At 46.4% G+C, this 7,347-nt stretch overlaps 1 long non-coding RNA gene across 1 annotated transcript; it reads left to right on the plus strand.

Annotated features, from left to right (window-relative positions):
- The first annotated feature begins 691 nt into the window (after positions 1 to 691).
- LOC145428835 (uncharacterized) lies at positions 692 to 1,254 on the plus strand. Its single transcript, XR_013909162.1, has 2 exons — positions 692 to 993; positions 1,073 to 1,254. It is a non-coding gene; the product is annotated as an uncharacterized LOC145428835 (long non-coding RNA).
- The last annotated feature ends 6,093 nt before the right edge of the window (positions 1,255 to 7,347 follow it).

Here is a 7,347-nt window from a genome sequence, read left to right on the forward strand (position 1 = left end):
CTTTATTGATGTTTAAGTTTATCATATGTAAAGCATTTTTAAATCTTTTTAAGCTATAGTATCCTTCAGACAAGCTCTCATCACTAAGAGGCCAGGGGAGCAGCCATGCATACGATGCAAGAACCCAAAACATGAATATTTATGTAACTGCTTAACACTTAACCCTTCCACTGTAGTACATCAATACCACAAAGCTTGTGTTACATTCTGTGCTGCTACAGAGAAAAAAAGGTCAATGAGGAGCCAGGATGTAGCTGAGTGATTTACTTTTGCTTCCTTTGGAATTCTGTGAGCTAATGGAATGACGTAGGCAGTAACACACGGTGCAGAGCATGTTCAGGCAGCTATCAATTATTAATCAACAGTTGTATTTTTAGGGATATTTTATCAATTATCAATAGGCAAGAAGTCAGCCTCTGCCACCGGCAAACATACTTATCATTCCCATGACATGTTGGAGTTATATGTGCAGCGGAAGGTTTGACGGACAGATCGCCATTCTGTTACAGGACAGAGAGACAGACATTCATGCTCACATAAACACCATTTTTCAGTGTAATTAGCCAGTTGGAAATATTAAAAGGTTTGCTGGAAGTGTTCAAAACAGAACAGAACACAGCAAAAGTCCTGCAGTGCTTTACGTGCTCTACTTCGTTACTGTGGTAACATCTATCCCAGTCTACCTGGCCCTATGTGACAGCATAAATGTCCCTGTCACGGCTGGACGATTCTCCCCGGACAACCTGCCGGTAATGTCTTTCTCTTTGTGAGTGTGTTTCTCTCTGTCCCTGTGTCTGGCTGTTTTATGTAAGCTTGTGCTTCCAGGAGAGTGAGATCATGGTGGCCTCTGACCTGGAAGCAGCTCCGCATGACAGCCAACACAAGTGCGCCTAATTGTCCATGCAGCTGCCGCTAACCATCCTCCATTTTGGGCTGAGGTATTTAACGGTGTGTCCTGACAGCAGTCAGCACTGGATCATTGCACTATGCCTGGTACTGTGAGCTCTTTTGATAGTGATTTTGATAGTGACTAGGAAGCCTCCTCACCTGCTGTGTCACTCACCTTTTCTAGGAGTTTGTGGACGGAGAGGACGGTCCGGGGAGAAGAAGCAGGTTGGATTTTCACGAGTGAATGGAGCTGCACTACCACTGGGATCGGGGGAAGAGAACACCATTCGAACTTTGCACCTTTTTCACATTTGGAACAGTTTTTTGGTTACTGTAAATAAAACGCACTGTCTCCAGTCAACTCGAGCTCCGTGCCTGGGTCCTTTCGTCCCGCTAACCTTGACAGTTACAGTCAGGTCTGATTATCTAGGAACAGTGATGAACTTTTCTACCTTTGGCTTTCCTACCAAAATGAGTGCATTGAAGACTCATCCAAACAGTTAAAAAAACAAACAAATCCAAATCTAAAACTTTGTCTCAGTTCACGTCAGCGTTCATGATTAAACAATAAGAAAGAGACTGAGCAAAAATGGCTTCCATGGCAGAGCTCAAATGCAGAAAAACACTGCTGACCAAAGGAACATGAAGGCTCATCTCACATTTGCCAAAAAAGATATTGAAGACCATCTAATTTAATGTTTTGAGTGGCCCGGGCAGAGTGCGGACTCAAATCAGACTGAGACGCTTTGGCATGGTCGTAAACGGGCTGTCAATCACTGAAATCCCTCCAATTTGGGTAAATGACAACAATTCTGCAAAGAAGAGCAGGTCACGAAAACTGTCACAGCCATGTGAAAGACTCATTGCCAGTTATCACAAACATTTGATTTCAGTCTTGTTACCAAGGGTGGCACAACCACTTATCAGGTTAAGGGGGCAATTATTTTTTCATAGATGGTAGGCGGGTCCGGATTACTTTTTTCTCTTAGGAAGGGGCAAATGCTTTTTCACAGCACTGCATTTAACATTAGAGTCCTTTAAAATAACAAATACAGGATTTGTTGCATGTGTGTCTTGCAAACCTCTATCTGTCCTAAAATAAGAAAGTAAGTGTTTTGGCAGGTTAATGGCCCATTTTTGCTCACCCTCACAGTGCGGCCTGGATGGGGACATGAGTGTACAATTGTGTGTCTTAATCACTATTTCAGTTATATATCAGTGCAGGAGATTCAGCAACAGCTTAAAAAGATCAGCTTCTGGAGAAAGTGTAGGATTTCTTCTGTTCCCGGCAAGTCCTGATGTATCTTCTCTGAGTGGCAAAGACTGCCATTGTAGGTGCACCAGACTAGACTAATGCCCCCCCCCCCCAAACAAAACAAAACAAAACAAAAAACACAATGGTGTGACCATGAACAAGTGATTTGTTTGTGCTGCTTAAATTGGTCGTGTGAGGTTTGTAAGATAAGCTGTTGAGCTTTCACTGCAAGCAGAAAGAAAAAGGAACAGTGAGAACAGGTAGCAGAGAACTTGTTGGAAGGAGAGAGGCACACTCTCGTCAGTTCAATATATCAGCTGAGTTCTGTTTTAAATGCTGGTTTGTGCAGATAACCTCAGTGAGTCTGCTGCAGAATGAGTGCACATTACATGTGTGAGACAACCCAGACGTGATGCCATGCTTGCCCTCAGGTCATGATGGTAAAAAGTGGAGCTCTTATAGCAAGTATTTACAGTCAGCCCAGTTTTTATCCAACAAATTACTGTTCCTTCACTCGGAGGCCTACACACGACAGAGAGGATGCATCCAGGCATGCTGCAGCAGCAGTATTATTAACCCAGCTTCACCCAGTATGCATTTTATTGGGTTTGAGGCCATGTGGGATGGTGTCAACCCTGCTAGGACATGTGCGACTTTGTTGCCAAAGTACAGATGGCCCAGATGGCTCATTAGGCTGGAGCAGTGAGCCACTGGCAACACCGTAAAAAAAAAAAACGAAGGAAAAAAACTTACCTGAAATAAAGTTCTGACAGTTCAGAGATGGTAAAACTGACAAGAGGCCAGAAAGCCTGTCAAAATAAATAACAAATCTCACCTTCTCACCTTCACAGGAAAGAATTATTTCTTATCTCTGCCTCCTGAAGCTCCACCAAAGTAACAAGATCTTTCCAGAGGAGGCGTTCAGCAGAAAAGCGTTTCAGTCTTTGCTCACACAATCTTATATGCCCTCAGCAGCTCGCACTTCCAACAGCCTGACAACATTGTGAGGACAGGAGCTGGAAAGAGAGATAAAAACAGAGAAAGACGAAGAATGACAGAAAAGATGAAGTCCCTGGGGTGTCAGGTACTCCAATATAATTAATCTGATGCCTGAGCAGGGCAAAGAGCAACATTTTAGATGCCAGTACAAAATCAAGAGGATCACAAAGGTAAACCACTACGAGTAAGAGGGCATTGGACGCCGAACATTCACTTAAGCTTGCATTTTCACTACAAGTTTAACTGCAGCTGTGAAGTCAGACTTTCCAGTCTCAGATGAGGAACGGCTCATGCGTTTTACATCCTTCTATTACGCTGTCAACACACGTTACAATTTATCTTCATGTCTTCTGCATTTCTTCAGTTAAGTAATCTACAGTTTCTTTACATTTGTCAGTGACCAGCTTTTCCTTGTTTATTCCAGATTAATTTTGTTTAACTTCTTGATAGATGAAGAGACAAATGACAAGTCGAAGCTCGAGGGAATGGTTCTTCCACTACACCTCTCACAACTGCAGACATTTGTCCTGCGTTTGAGTTTTAGATTCCTGTTTGGTGATTATCATTCTAGGAATGTTCAGTTTGAGTTCTTGTGGTATTATTTGAGTTTTGGTTCCCATTTATGTTTTTTTAGGGAGTCTGGTGTCTGTTTGGGTTACTTTACAGCTTTAGAGATTTAAGATTTGTAGTCTCAGTTTTTCCTCAAGCTTTGATTCCTGGTGTTTATTCTTGTTGTTTTAATTTCCTCTTTGTTCTCTTGCAAATGGACCAGCACTATATAACACTTTTCCTCTACTCACTTTGAGTTTTCTGCTACAGCATGATCCCCATGTTGATGTTATTCCTGTATCATCATAATAATCTTAATCCAGGTTCAACCTTCCAACAAATGAAAGGTTTTGTCTGAGCATTCAGTTAGCATGAGGCAAGAATTTGGGTAATGCCACGTTAATCATTACACTAATTTTATTAAAAAAGTGATTTTGCAAATCAACCTTCAGCTTCACGAATGTTGGTCCTCTCTCCTGCAACACTTGCAACACAAAATTCCTCAGAACAGCAAAGGTAGATCTGGGATACTTTCACAATAGCAACAGTTTTATCATTGTGATTATTTAACATTAGAGTCCTTTAAAATAACAAATACAGGATTTGTTGCATGTGTGTCTTGCAAATCTGTATCTGTCCTAAAATAAGAAAGTAAGTGTTTTGGGGCAACTATATTTTTCTCATGTACATCACTGGTATAAGATAGACTGTCATATGCTGAGCAGGCTGAACCTTAGAGCCAGTTTGAGTTATATTGTCAGGTGCTGACAGGTGGAGTCTCAGAGGTGAAGGGGAGGCTGCCCACACCTGTAAATCAAAGTGGTCATTGGAGAGTGAAGGCAGGTTAATGGCCCATTTTTGCTCACCCTCACAGTACGGCCTGGATGGGGACATGAGTGTACAATTGTGTGTCTTCATCACTATTTCAGTTATATATAAGTGCAGGAGATTCTGCAACAGCTTGAAAAGATCAGCTTCTGGAGAAAGTGTTGGATTTCTTCTGTACCCGGCAAGTCCTGATGTATCTTCTCTGAGTGGCAACACCTATCATTCAGGAAAGACTGCCATTGTAGGTACACCAGACTAGACTAATGGTCCCCCCCCCCCCCCCCCCCACAAAAGAAAAGAAAAGAAAACACGATGGCGTGACCATGAACAAGTTTGCAGAAGACTTGAGTAAAGTGCTGGTTAAGAGGTTATGATTATGGAACAATGAGAGTCCGATATGAAAATACTTTAATCCTTAACTGTATGCAGTTTGAAGGTTCAGCGCTCTAATCTGAAGCTGTTACAGCAACAACTGCATGCACACTAACCAGTAATTGGAAAAAAAATGTGTTAATATATTTATTTTACAGCTGCATGTGATTATCAAATCATCAAATTAACAGTTTTTCCACAGCATTACTCCTGTATTTTTTGGAACATTAGTGTTGACTCTTGTTGCTATATTTTTATAGATCTCTATCACCCATAATTTTAGTAGGTGGTGCTCAATTGATCGATTCTGTGTGTCAAAAGACGCATTAAATGCCCCTTTTCATGTGAGCTTGCACAGAGCCTGAAGCAGACAGCCTTTCTTAACTTATTTGTCAAGCCAGCTAGCGCAAAGAAAGCCTGGCTATGTCAAATTTGCTTCAGAGTATTTCCCTCTGGTGGCAAATCCTTCGTTTCTGTTGGGAGATAAAATAGAGACATGGTGGCAGAGAACCATGAGGTATAGGAATGACATAACTGTGACTTGGATCAGACACCAGATATGAATAAGGTATTTTTCAGACCGGACCTGTCGCGATCGGGCGAATTACACACAGTAATTCGGCGTGCCCGTGTGGCGTGCTGGCTAGACCCAAACGCGGCGAAGGCTAGCGATGGGTTGGAACAGATATGCAGTTATTCTAGTAACGATCAGTGCACGAAGTGTGGCTTCGGAACTGGCGTTACAGACGGAGAGCGAGCTGAGCCGGGATGAGAAAATGAATCGAGAGGGAAAACACTCACAGCTGCTGAATCAGGCGGAGACTGACGTCGGCAAGGTTTTGGAGCTCCTGACATGAAGAGAATAATGTCTGAGCAGCAAACAGGTGGATTGTGTCTCTCTTTTAAACCCGGCCAGCTGACAGGACCCCCCCCCCCTCCAAGACCGGCACCTGACGGTCCAGGGCGGCAGCGACAGGAATCCGAGATGAGGGAGAGATCCAAGATGAAGCGGGACGGCACCCAGGAGCGCTCCTCAGGACCGTAGCCAGCCCAGTCCACAAGATACTGGACCCCTCGACCCCGGGGACGGGAGTCCAAGATCCGCCGGACAGTATAGACAGGACCCCCATCTACGAACCTGGGCGGGGGCAGGGCCGGGGAGGGGGGCACCAGCGAGGAAGTAACGTGCCGTTTAAGCTGCGAGACGTGGAAAACCGGATCGACCTTCATGGCGGGTGGAAGCCGGAGACGATAAGTCACGGGGTTGAGCTGGGCAGCGATCTCGTACGGGCCAACGAACCTGGGAGTGAGCTTCTTGGACTCAGTGTGGAGCCTCAGGTGCCTTGTGGAGAGCCAGACGCGATCCCCCGGCTGAAAAGGATGACCCGGGCGGTGGCGGCGACGATGCTGCTTGGTGTACAGAGCGTTGGCTCAGGAAATGGCAGCCCACGCCTTGATCCGGGCCTGACGACAGCGGCGGACCATCCGTTCAGCAGCAGGCACTTCAACCTCCACCTCCTGATGGCTGAAGATAGGAGGATGGAAACCATGACAGACTTCAAAGGGCGAGAGACCGGTGGCAGAAGAGACGTGAAGGTTATGAGACAGCTCAGCCCACAGCAGGTAACGAGGCCAAAGCGACGGTTGGGCGGAGACGAAGCACCTCAAAAACCCACAGCTGTTAATTGGTCTGTTCAACCTGCCCATTGGTCTGAGGGTGATAGCTGGATGAGAGGCTGGGAGAGGCTCCAATCAGGCGGCAAAAGGCTTTCCAGAACTTGGTGGTGAACTGGGGCCCCCTGTCAGAGACTATGTCCTTGGGGAACCCGTGAAGCCGGACGACATGGTCCAAGAAGAGCTCGGCCGTCCGTTTGGCGGAAGGGAGGCCGGCCAGAGCGACCAGGTGCACCGCCTTCGAAAACGTGAGGATGGTGTCAAGACCGTCCACGGATGGGAGGCCGGTAACAAAGTCAAGGCCGACATGGGACCAGGGACGTCCCGGCACAGGGAGAGGGCGAAGGTCGCCAGCGGAAGGCTGAGTGGAGGACTTGGTCCGAGCACAGGTGTCACAGGTGGAAACAAATTCACGGACCTCCCGAGTCATGGAGGGCCACCAGAAGGCACGACGGAGGAGTTGGATGGTCCTGTCAGGCCCCGGGTGACCAGAGAGCGGGGAGGTGTGACCCCAGAGCAAGGCCTCCTGACGGCACCGGGATGGTACATAGAGCCTCCCAGCAGGGGTGTCAGGCGGAGGTGGTTTGGCCGTCAGGGCATCCCGGATAGAGTCCTCCAGGGGCCACCGAAGGGGGGCAGCGAAGCAATGAGAAGGTAGGATAGGTCCAGGGTCTGACGTGAGGCCGTCCTGGGCGAACTGTCTGGAGAGAGCGTCTGCCTTAGGATCAGGATCTGATGATCAGTCCAGATCAGAAAAGGGTCTTTCGCTCCCAGGAGCCAAT

This window comes from Astatotilapia calliptera, chromosome 1 (assembly GCF_964374335.1).
Source record: "Astatotilapia calliptera chromosome 1, fAstCal68.1, whole genome shotgun sequence".
NCBI lineage: Eukaryota > Metazoa > Chordata > Actinopteri > Cichliformes > Cichlidae > Astatotilapia > Astatotilapia calliptera.